Source organism: Podarcis liolepis (genome assembly GCF_965112155.1).
Source record: "Podarcis liolepis genome assembly, chromosome: W".
In the NCBI taxonomy this organism is placed as follows: domain Eukaryota; kingdom Metazoa; phylum Chordata; class Lepidosauria; order Squamata; family Lacertidae; genus Podarcis; species Podarcis liolepis.
This window is the reverse complement of record NC_139568.1, coordinates 17,729,563-17,740,491: the sequence shown is the minus strand read 5'-3', so window position 1 is coordinate 17,740,491 and position 10,929 is coordinate 17,729,563. Positions and strand designations below refer to the sequence as shown.

General features: G+C 44.5%; 1 pseudogene across 1 annotated transcript in view; it reads left to right on the top strand.

Moving 5' to 3' along the window:
* Positions 1-896: 896 nt before the first annotated feature.
* LOC310697825 (inositol polyphosphate 5-phosphatase OCRL-like) overlaps positions 897-10,929 on the top strand; it is a 102,092-nt pseudogene continuing 92,059 nt past the window's right edge. Inside the window, exons 1-4 of the transcript XR_014530133.1 lie at positions 897-900; positions 2,007-2,155; positions 2,891-3,007; positions 3,142-3,329. The product of XR_014530133.1 is annotated as an inositol polyphosphate 5-phosphatase OCRL-like (transcript). The remainder of the gene's footprint in view (positions 901-2,006; positions 2,156-2,890; positions 3,008-3,141; positions 3,330-10,929) is intronic.

Below are 10,929 nucleotides of genomic sequence, written 5' to 3'. Positions count from 1 at the left end.
AAGTCAAATGGGCCTTAGAAAGCACCGCTAATAACAAGGCCAGTGGAAGTGATGATATTCCAGCTGAACTATTAAATTTTGTTAAAGATGATGCTGTTAAGGTGCTACACTCAATATGCCAGCAAGTTTGGAAAACTCAGCAGTGGCCAGAGGATTGGAGAAGATCAGTCTACCTCCTTTAGAGGAAAAGGCCTTGAGGGGAGGACCTGTTGCCTCCACAATCCTTCCTAAACATGCATAAGCTGAGAGGCAATTGTCCGACAAATGTGGTGCTGTGGGGAGGCAGGAACATTTCCCTGCAGTTAAGTATTTTCTAAGTCCCTTTCCCAAAACTTCCCCAAACGGTTCTGAAGCCTCTCTAACCTCAGAAGTCTTTTCTTCTCTTAGGAATTCTGGGATTCGAGGATAACTTCAGTGTTATGAGTATGGAGAAGGAAAGAAACCTGCAGAATCAGCAAATGAGTGCCCGCCGGGAGCCTCCACCCCCACTGCTGCCACCAAGCAGGCTGTAAGGTGCCTTAGAGGTGTACTGTGCCCTCCTGCCTCCTTGGTTTTAAGGACTACTTGAGTTCTGTTCTCATCTCCCTTAGGCATATCCGTGACAAGGAGAGCATGAGCAAGAAGCAACCCAAAGTGACCAACACTATGCGCAAGCTCTTTGTCCCTTCCACACATACGCAGTCCGGACAGAGAGAGGGACTCATCAAGCACGTCCTCGCCAAGAGAGAGAAGGAATATGTCAACATCCAGAATTTCAGGTCAGATCATGCAAAAGTGCAAACACCATGCAAACACCAGTGGAACCTGTATCATAGTTGGGGTTGGAGAAAGCGACATCTACATGACAGCTTTATTGTTGGGTGCCAGGCAAAGTCTGTCCTGTTCACTCAGGCCACATGGGTGGGTAATTTAAAGTATGAGTTGTGGTGGGCAATTTTCCTTGGTGCCACATACTGAACCGTGGCTTCATATTATGAGCAGGACAGCAGCCTCTCCTCCAGGTTTGCACACCTCTCCCCCACCCCAAGCCTATTGGGAAGCTTCCACTTGGATTTTAAATTAACCACAGTTTGGTGTGTCCAGATCCTATGGTGGTTAATTTTACCAGCTTTGTAAACCCATGATTGGAAGTTGGCATGTTTCAATGAACCATGGTTAAAATTAAGCGGTTTGTGCAGCTTCAGACATTGTGACAAGATGCAGTTAATCCAAAACTGAAGCAAAACCTTTGGAACTCCTCCTAAAAGCTGTGCTGGAGGACAGGGAGGTGTGACCCCCCCCCAACACTTGGTGTGAGTCATTCTTATAATGCTAAGCTTACTATTTCAAACAAAGTTTTTGCTTTGGTTATTTCCCCGTACCGTTAGTAGTACGCAGTGGCCATTTGTTTTTAATGTCTGCTTTTATGATATGTTTATCAGTATGTGGTTAGCAGCTTCAGATGCTACTGTTTTACAGAGGCTGTTTAGCTTGCTCTTTTTACCCCTTTACTAGACAGGCTGTATTTCTGTGCTGTTTTCAGAGTGGGGAATGCCCATTCCTTCATGGCCAGCATGGAAACACAGAATGCTAGCCATTTAGGAGGTTTGCAAAGAGGACAAGGGTGTTACGGGGTAATCTTCTAGCAAACAAGCTTGGCTGGCACAGCAGATCTGAGAGGTGGTTTTCTGCTCCCTGAAAGCCAGCCTGGAAACCAGGTTGCCAGGTGAAGGAAGAATGGAGAGATCAACCAACTCACTTGCCTTCAAAGAATTTCTGGTTGCCTGTGGCTACTGGGATAGTGCTTAGATATCAGGCTGGCTGACACATCTTAAAAAATACAAGGAAAAAGCTTTTTTTCTTTCATTAGCAAAACTCCTTTGGGGCCCAGAATAGCTAAGCTGAGGAAGAAGTGGCTGGCATTACTTGTTTGTTCTTGGTCCTGATCTTGCCTGCCCTTGCACACTCCTGTTGTCTTTGCATATTTAACCAGCACGTCTGTTCCGATTGGAGTCCTATTCCTGCAGTTCCACATCCTTCTCTTTGGCACTTGGGCATTCGGTTCCAGGAGCTGGACCTGAGCACAGAGGCTTTCTTCTACTTGGACTCGACAAAGGAGCAAGAGTGGCTGACAGCTGTGGAAAAGGCTTTGCATTCCAAATCCAAGTACAAGAAAGTAAGTCCAACCCCACCCATTTCTTCAGCAGCCAGACAGCTGTCAGGAGCTGGAGTGAGGAGGAGGAGGAGGAGGAGGAGGTGGTCAGCAATAAAAAACACCTGGTGTCAGTGGTGTTTTACTCAAAAGAAGCCAAAATTCTTTATTCAAAGAAACCAAAACTGTGCAGGCCTAGTGATCACAGAAACCTTTCCCAACAGGTCTTGCCCCAGTGAGGTAGTTGTGAAGGCTGAAGGTTGCTACCCTCCCACCACTCTCTTAATTCTCCTCCTCCCCCTGGCCCTTCCCAAGCAACCTGATACTCTGACACCTTGCCTGTCTTTGCTCCCTCCTCTTAATTTCTCTGTGTTCTGGGAGACCAGCAGGGAGGGGAGCTGATCGCAGCAGGATGGGGAGACCCCCTGGCTTCTTCAGCAGCCTGCCTGATCTCTGCCTCTTGACCCCCGCCTCCAGCCTCCACTTCTGCCTCGGATTCTGGGCTGCTGTTTGCCACAGAATCTTCCTGCCCTCCTGCCTCTTCAGTTTCCAAAACCCCCTCTTGCTCACAGTCTGCTCCCTCTTCTCCCTCTGATGGCTCAGCGTCGTCGTCCCCCCACCAGTTCCCTGGCTCTGAGCCTTCTTCCCTTGGGGGATCCCCAGTTGGTGCCACCTACCACTCCTATCTGCATCCAGCCAGCCCATGACAGCAAGCAATGAACAAAGCTGGTAGACACCCCAGTACCTTGCATCTTCTAGGTGCAGCTGGTGCGTCTAGTCGGAATGATGTTGCTCATCTTTGTCAGGAAGGACCAGCTCAGCCGCATCAAGGAAGTGATGAGGGAGACAGTGGGTACAGGCATCATGGGGAAGATGGTGAGTAGACCCTGACAGCGGAATTCCCTATGTCTATCTTTCTATCTGGCTATATGTTTGTATAATCTCTGCCAACCAGTTTCCCCCTCTTTCCTGCTTGCTCACTAACAGCCATCTTTGCTCCGCCCCTGCAGGGTAATAAGGGGTGTGTGGCCGTGAGGTTTGTCTTCAACAATACCAGCTTCTGCATTGTCAATTCCCACCTTGCTGCCCACGTGGAAGACTTCAAGCGCCGAAACCAGGATTAGAAGGATATCTGTGCCCAGATGAGCTCCCTGCCCCCTGACCAGGGTCTGCCGCAGCTGACAATCATGAAACACGAGTGCGTTTCAAGGGCTTGGAGGGAGATAGCCTTGGCTGATGTAACTTGTTGGTCTCCGCTATCTGGAGAAGCAAATTGAGTCACGTTTCTGTAACTTTCCTGCCTGTGTGTAGCTCAAGGGTAGGCAGCATAGTGCTCTCCTAATGTTGATAGACCAAAATTCCCATAATCGCTAAGAATTGGCCTTGGTGACTGGGGCTCATGAGAGTTCCACTTCAGCAACACCAGGAGGGTGCAGTGTCGGCAATCCCTGCTGCTGCAGCTGCACCACTAAGGTTTCTACTAGAGCAGCCAGAAGTGCCCAGCATTGTAGGCTCCTGCTTCATTCAGGGCAGGCAGATACTAAACATCTGTGGAAGTGAGTGCTGGGCTTAATTCATTAATTTCTGTTTATTGTGGGGATTTCTTCCCCAGAGTGGCTTATTTAAAATAATAATCAGAAATGCACCTCAAGATAATTTAAAGAATATAAACAGTACCTTAATAGCAGCAGATCTAAAAAGAGCAATGTTGTAATCTAAATAAGCACATCTTCCTACAAGTGAATAGTAAATTATAGCAAATGTGGGCAACTTCTCCAGCAAAAGCAGAGCAGCCATTTTGCATGGAGAAGGCTGGGAATGATCTCTGCCTGAAAGCTGCTGCCAGTCCATGTAGTCAGTCCTGAGCTTGATGGGTCAATGGTCTGCCTCAATATAAGGTAGCTTCCTATGTTCCTGTGTACTGCAGCAGTGTTTGGAGGGCCACAAGCGCCCTGCCCATGAATTAAAGACCCATGGGAAATTCTAAAAGTCTTTGCTGAAAGGACATCAAAGCAGGGGCCAGGTGAACCTCTTTGGGAGATTATTCTGAAAGGTAGGGTGCCATTACTGAAAAGGCCCTGCCATACTTGAAAGAGCAGGAGTTCCCGGGCGCATCGGAAGATGGCTGACAATAACATCTCTCCGACCCACACGAGGTAATTTGGAGACTATGATGGGGGTCATTAGCCTCCTTACCCCCCCCCCGGATGGTGGGGGGGACTGCCCTTGCCTGCTGTGCCCTACACCACCCCCGAATTTGTGGGGGTGGGGGCACTAGGCACAAAGCCCTCCTGTGGGATTCCGTCACTCCTGGACGCCGTCCCTGATCCGCGCCACTAGCTGCAAGAACTTCAAAAGAAACAATTTGAATGAAGCTAATTGCACATATTTCAAGGAAGGAGGGGGAGTAAATACTGCTAACAGAAGAGATCTCTGATAAAACAAGACAAGAATAAATCATGAGAAGATACGCCAAGATACGGTATGGCAAATGGCTGATGGGGGAGGGGGAAAAACTTTCCTTTCTTTCCTTATGTGATTTAACAAGAATCCCCTCCCCTCACGAGTCAGAAATGTCGTTTTAAGGACTCAAGCTGTGGATTTAAGACTGTGTGGAGATAAACTTTCAAACCAAGGCATGTTTTGAGAAGAGCGTGGAATGTACAAGAGCTCTGGAATGACGCAGTTAAAAATGCCGTCGCCATATTGGGAAGTTCTGTCGGAGGTCTTGAGTCTGGGAGGAGAAATAGAGAAATAGAGCTGCGACAGTTTTACGAGATAATGATGGAAAGAGCGATGTTATCTATGAAGGTGATGATATATGGAAACCATCTCGATTCGAGGATTGGAAGAACGGAAAAATTCACACAGGATTAATATTGGTGTTTATCGGCTTAAGGAGACTATCAGAAGAGATCATAAAGAAAAAAGAGAAAATATATGAACAAGATGTGATGTGGAAACAGATAAGACGGGATAGAATTATGAACTCTGTTTGGACTGATTTGGTTTGATTTGGACATTAATGCAGTAGCAAGAAGATGATCAGAATCCCCCTTCGGATCTTGAAATATGGGTCCCCCCAACAAAATTTAAAATTCGGCTTTGTAATTCGGAACTTATGTGATGTGATTTAATTTGATTTGATTGGCCGGTTAATAGAAATTATTTTTTTTTTAAAAGAAAGAGCAGGAGTTCCCTGGGAAAGGGCTGCCCCTGCTAAAGATTCTAGTCAGTGGAGAGGCAGTGCAAAAATTGTGGGAATGTTCAGGGATGCAGGAGAGGATATATTGTGAGATTATATCCTTATCCAACTTGTGCTAACAAGTTCCCAAAATATCAGCAGAGCAGGACATTCCCTTTTTACGTTCGCAACGGTAATGTGTGCTCAGGTTCGCTAGAACCTCTATAATAATCACTCTGGTAATTTCCCCTTTGTTCCCTCTTAAAATACAAGACACGACATGGGGGTATTTTTGTCCACCAAAAACCTGAATTTATTTAAAGATAATTATGAAAAATGTTGGCTGGAAATTAAAAAGGACTTGGAAATTTGGTCAAGACTGAAACTTACCTTGTCAGGTCGAATTGCAGCTATAAAGATGTGTGTCTTGCCGAAAATGTTATTCTTGTTTCAAACCCTACAGATCGTGGACAGAGTGGAATGCTTTGGAAAGTGGCAGAAGGACATATCTAGGTTTGTCTGGCAGGGCAAAAAGCCCCGAATAAAATTTAAAATACTAACTGACTCGAAAGAAAGAGGGGGGTTTGCCCTGCCAGACTTGAGGTTGTACTATGAAGCTGCAGCCTTCTGTTGGTTGAAGGATTGGTTTCTGTTGGAGAACACTGATGTCCTAGATCTGGAAGGGTTTGACAATGCCTTTGGTTGGCATGCATATTTGTGGTATGACAAGGCGAAAGTTCATAAACTGTTCAAAAACCATATTGTCAGGAAAACAATTTTTGCCGTCTGGTTGAAGTATAAGGATTTACTAGAAGGTAAGACCCCGAGGTGGTTATCACCGATGGAAGCCAAGGCTCCAAAAAAAAGACCCAATATGGAGGCCTACTGGCCAAAATATTGGGAATTAATTGAGAGATCTGGAGATAATTGGAAGCTGCAGAGCCAGGATAAACTAAAAAGCAAGGTGCGAGACTGGCTACATTATGCTCAAATTCAAGAGGTTTTTAAAATGGACAAAAAAGTTGGTTTTCAGGTGGAAAAATCGAAATTGGAGACGGAATTGCTAGAACCAAAGACCAAGGTACTTTCGAGAATGTATAACTTGCTGCTTAAATGGAATACACAGGATGAAACAGTTAAATCTGCTATGATAAAATGGGCACAGGATGTTGGACATAACATTATGTCTGAGGACTGGGAAAGGTTGTGGAACACCGGTATGAAGTTTACGGCATGTACTGCCCTGAAAGAGAACATTATGAAAATGGTATACCGGTGGTACATGACCCCAGTCAAACTAGCTAAGATATACCACCTGTCTGACAATAAATGCTGGAAATGTAAGGAGGCAGAAGGGACATTCTTTCACCTCTGGTGGACCTGCCCGAAAGTGAAGGCCTTCTGGGAAATGATATACAATGAATTGAAAAAGGTATTTAAATATACCTTTCCCAAGAAACCGGAGGCCTTCCTCCTGGGCATGGTGGACCGGAAGGTGTTAAAAAAGGATAGAACCTTGTTTATGTATACAACTACAGCAGCAAGAATTCTTATCGCAAAGCATTGGAAGACACAAGATTTACCCACACTGGAGGACTGGCAGATGCAGATGATGGACTATATGGAATTAGCAGAAATGACTGGCAGAATCCGAGATCTGAGCGAAGAAAAAGTTGAGGAGGACTGGAAAAAATTCAAGGACTATTTGCAAAAGTACTATAAGTTGTTTGAATGTTAAGAATGTGCACGATTAGGAAATGTTATGCTCCTGCAATTTGATTAGGTAAATGACAAAGTAAGTTATAACAGAGGAAAATAAGACAATTTGAAACAAATATATTATGTTTATTATAAAGGTACTAAAATTGAACCACAATTTTTTTTTGAAATTGGTTACATAATAACTGAAAGGTACAGTAAGTTGTGAAATAAGGTAACAAATTGCTGACAATGTGAGTTCAAAGAATGCAATGTTGGGAGGACGTGAGGAGGTCCACAGGAGAGTAACTTTTTGGAAAGATAATATGAAACTCAATTTTTTTTTCCTTCTTTTCTTTCTTCTTTCTTCTTATCTTTTTATATCTGTCTATTTACAAAATTTGTTTCTTGTTCACTGTTTTGTAACAGATGTTGTGAACTAATGGAAAAGAAACGCAATAAAATTTTTATTAATAAAATAAAATAAAATACAAGACACGACACAGTCTTTTATAAAAGTATAATAAAGAGTTTACTCACGTTCTGTTCACAATAGGATCCCAGAAGGCAGACAGGCTTAATAAGGTAATATACATTTAGAATCTATCTTATAAGAAGATAGTCCCTTTCTCCTCTCTTGCCTGCGAGCCAAGAGAGCATCTTTAGCAGATGTTACTTCTTTGAAGGAAGATGGCAGAGAGAGAGAGATGGCTGCCCTGCCCTTTGCTTTTATCATTACCTGCACAGGTGAGGCCACACCCACCTCTGGTCACATGTGGAGGAAGTCTGTCCCAGGAAGTTTACCTGCTGGCTGGACAGACATACCTCCCCATGTTTAAACATGTACACTCTAGGAATGTTGTAATTGACTGCTCCTGTGTTTTACATCCCACATACCCCTTCTCAGGCAATACAACATACACAAAACATAAACAACTTTATTCAACCACCCAGAGTCCCAGCTTGACACGTAGATTCTGGAAACTCTCTCTTGGTACGGCCTTTGTCAGGTTGTCAGCAGTCATCTCTTGAGTGCTGCAGTAGGATAGTTCCACTAGTCCATCCTGGATCATCTGGCGTATATAGTGGTATTTCACCCCAATGTGCTTTGTTCTGGCTAGGAACTTCTCATTCTGCGTCAGCTTCATGCAACTCTGATTGTCCTCTAGCAAGCTGACAGGTCCTTTTCTCACCAACCCAAAGTCCTTTATGAGTTGATCAAGCCGGGCGATCTCTCTGCAGGCTTTTGTTGCTGCAACGTATTCTGATTCTGTGGAAGATAATGCTACACAGCTCTGTTTATAACTGCCCCACGCAACAGGTCCATCCCCAAACATAAAAACATGACCACTTGTTGATTTATAATCAGCATTATCCCCAGCCCAATCCACATCAGTATACCCAACCAACTTAGGGTCTCTGATGGCTGATAACCTTAATTTACAATTCATGGTACCCTTCAAATACCGCACCACCCTCTTTGCACCTGCCCAATCATGCTCAGTGGGAGAATTCACTTTTCTGCTAAGAATCCCCACAGCATTAGCTAAGTCAGGTCTACATGTGGTAACTAAATACAAAAGTTTACCAATCGCCGACCTGTAGTCGTCGTTGTCTGGCAACCGCTTCGAATCCTGCTGATTCTTCAGGATGTCAGTAGCCATCGGTGTAGCAACTGGGTGTGCATCTTGCATCTGCATGTGTTCAATCAGCTCGTGGATCTTTTGCTTCGGGCTGAGAAGAAATGAGCCGTCCTCTTCTCTCTCCACTTGGATCCCAAGGTAGTATTGAACATCTCCTAGCTCTTTGACCTCCACCTCTTTGCTAAGGTGTTTTACTATCTGTGTATAGTCTCTCTCACTTGCTGTGGCAATAATCAGGTCATCAACAAATGCTAGGATATATTAAAATTGTCCATTATTTGACTTACTGTACAAGCACTTGTCAGCGTTGCCGTGCTTGTACCCAAGTTGCGTCAGCATGTTATATAACTTCTGGTTCCAGGCTCTAGCAGCCTGTTTAAGTCCGTAAAGTCCTTTCTGGAGTTTGCACACTAAATGTGCCTCATGTGGTTTTACAAAACCTTTGGGCTGTTTCATATAAATTTCCTCTGAAATCTGCCCATGAAGAAAAGCAGTAGCAATGTCAATGTGTTTCACCCTAATTTGCTTGGAGGCTGCAATGCTCAAAAACATTCTTATGCTGCTGTACCTCACGGTTGGTGCAAAAACTTCATCATAATCTTCACCAAAACGCTGTGAAAATCCCTGTGCTACAAGTCTAGCTTTGTAGCGCTGCACTTCTCCTTCTGACCCCTTCTTAACCTTGAAAACCCATTTACTGCCAATGGCCTTCTTACCGGGAGGCAGCTCAGTGAGTGTCCAGGTCTTGTTCTGATGCAGTGCATCCATCTCCTCCTGTGTGGCCTTCCTCCAGAGACTGGCTTCAGCAGCTGGCATCTCCTGTATCTCTTCCCAAGTGGAAGGTTCCTGTGGAAACGCTGACCCTGCAAAGTAGGACAGCCGTAATGGTGGGACACCTCTGTTGGTTCTGGATGAGCGTCTGACCTCTGGTTCTGCGACCGCATCAGCTTCCTCAGCCTCTTCCAACGCAGGCATGTCAGCTTTGCCATGTTCATCAAAATAAACCGCATGGTGCGCATTTGTCCTACCAGTTTGTAAGTCCAAAATTCTGTATCCTTTGCCTCCAGAAGCATATCCCACAAGGATACCTGCTTTTGCCCTGGAGTCAAGTTTGTGGCTGTGTTCTTTGGGCACATGGAAGTAACACGGACTTCCAAACACACGTATGTGCGACAAATTTGGAGCTTTCCCATGCCAAAGTTCAAATGGTGTGTGCTCTGCTCCTTTTGTTGGCAGTCTGTTCTGCAAATAGACTGCTGTGTATACTGCTTCCACTCACAGCTTCTGTGGCAAACATGCATCTTTTAGCATGCACCTTGTCATAGCCATAATGGATCTAAACTTTCTTTCTGCTATGGCATTCTGCTGTGGTGTGTAAGGAATTGTGGTTACGTGTGCAGTTCCTTCCTTGGCCAGGAGAGCCTGCATTTCATTTGAGCAGCACTCACCTCCACTGTCACTCATTAACACAGCTGGAGCTCTTTGGAACTTGTTCTTGAGCATGGCAATGTATTCCTGGAGCTTGTCCACTGTCTCACTCTTCTCTTTGAGGAAATACACAACACAATATTTTGAAAAATTATCCAGAAATATTAAAATATATCTATTCTTTCCCAGTTAGGGAACATTCATGGGTCCACATAAGTCAGTGTGCACTATGTCAAGCACTTTGTTGCTTCTTTGTTCTGCACAACGTGGAAATGAAGGTTTTACAGCCTTCTCAGTAATACAGCTTATGCACTTTGCTGGAGCTTTGTTGCTCTGCTTTACCTGCAAACCTCTTACAAGATCTCCTTTTTGTAGATCCAGAATAACGCTGGTGTCTCTGTGTCCAAGCCTTCTGTGCCATAGGTCCAGATCTGCCTCATCCTTCTGGCTGGAATGTGCCACTTTTGCAGACTGGTTCTCTGAAAGATTAATCTCATATACACCATTTATTAGCTTTGCTTGACCAAACACTTTGCCATTTTTAGTCACATTACATTCTCCATTTCCAAATGTGATCTGGAAACCTTTCTTGTCTAAAGTGGACACGCTGATTAAATTGAAGCTCAGCTCTGGTACGTACAAAACTCTAGAGATTGTGTTCTCAATGCATTCATTGTTTATATTGCATTTCAAGTTCATGGAACCTGCACCTTACTTCTAGTATTTCTCACTGGAGATTCAGCTCTCTCTCTGCATTCCTGTTTTAAATGACTGATCAAGTCTTTAAAGGTTAGACCTTCTCTGTGGTCCATGAGGCTTACAAATGCGTTAAATCTTGGTCCAAG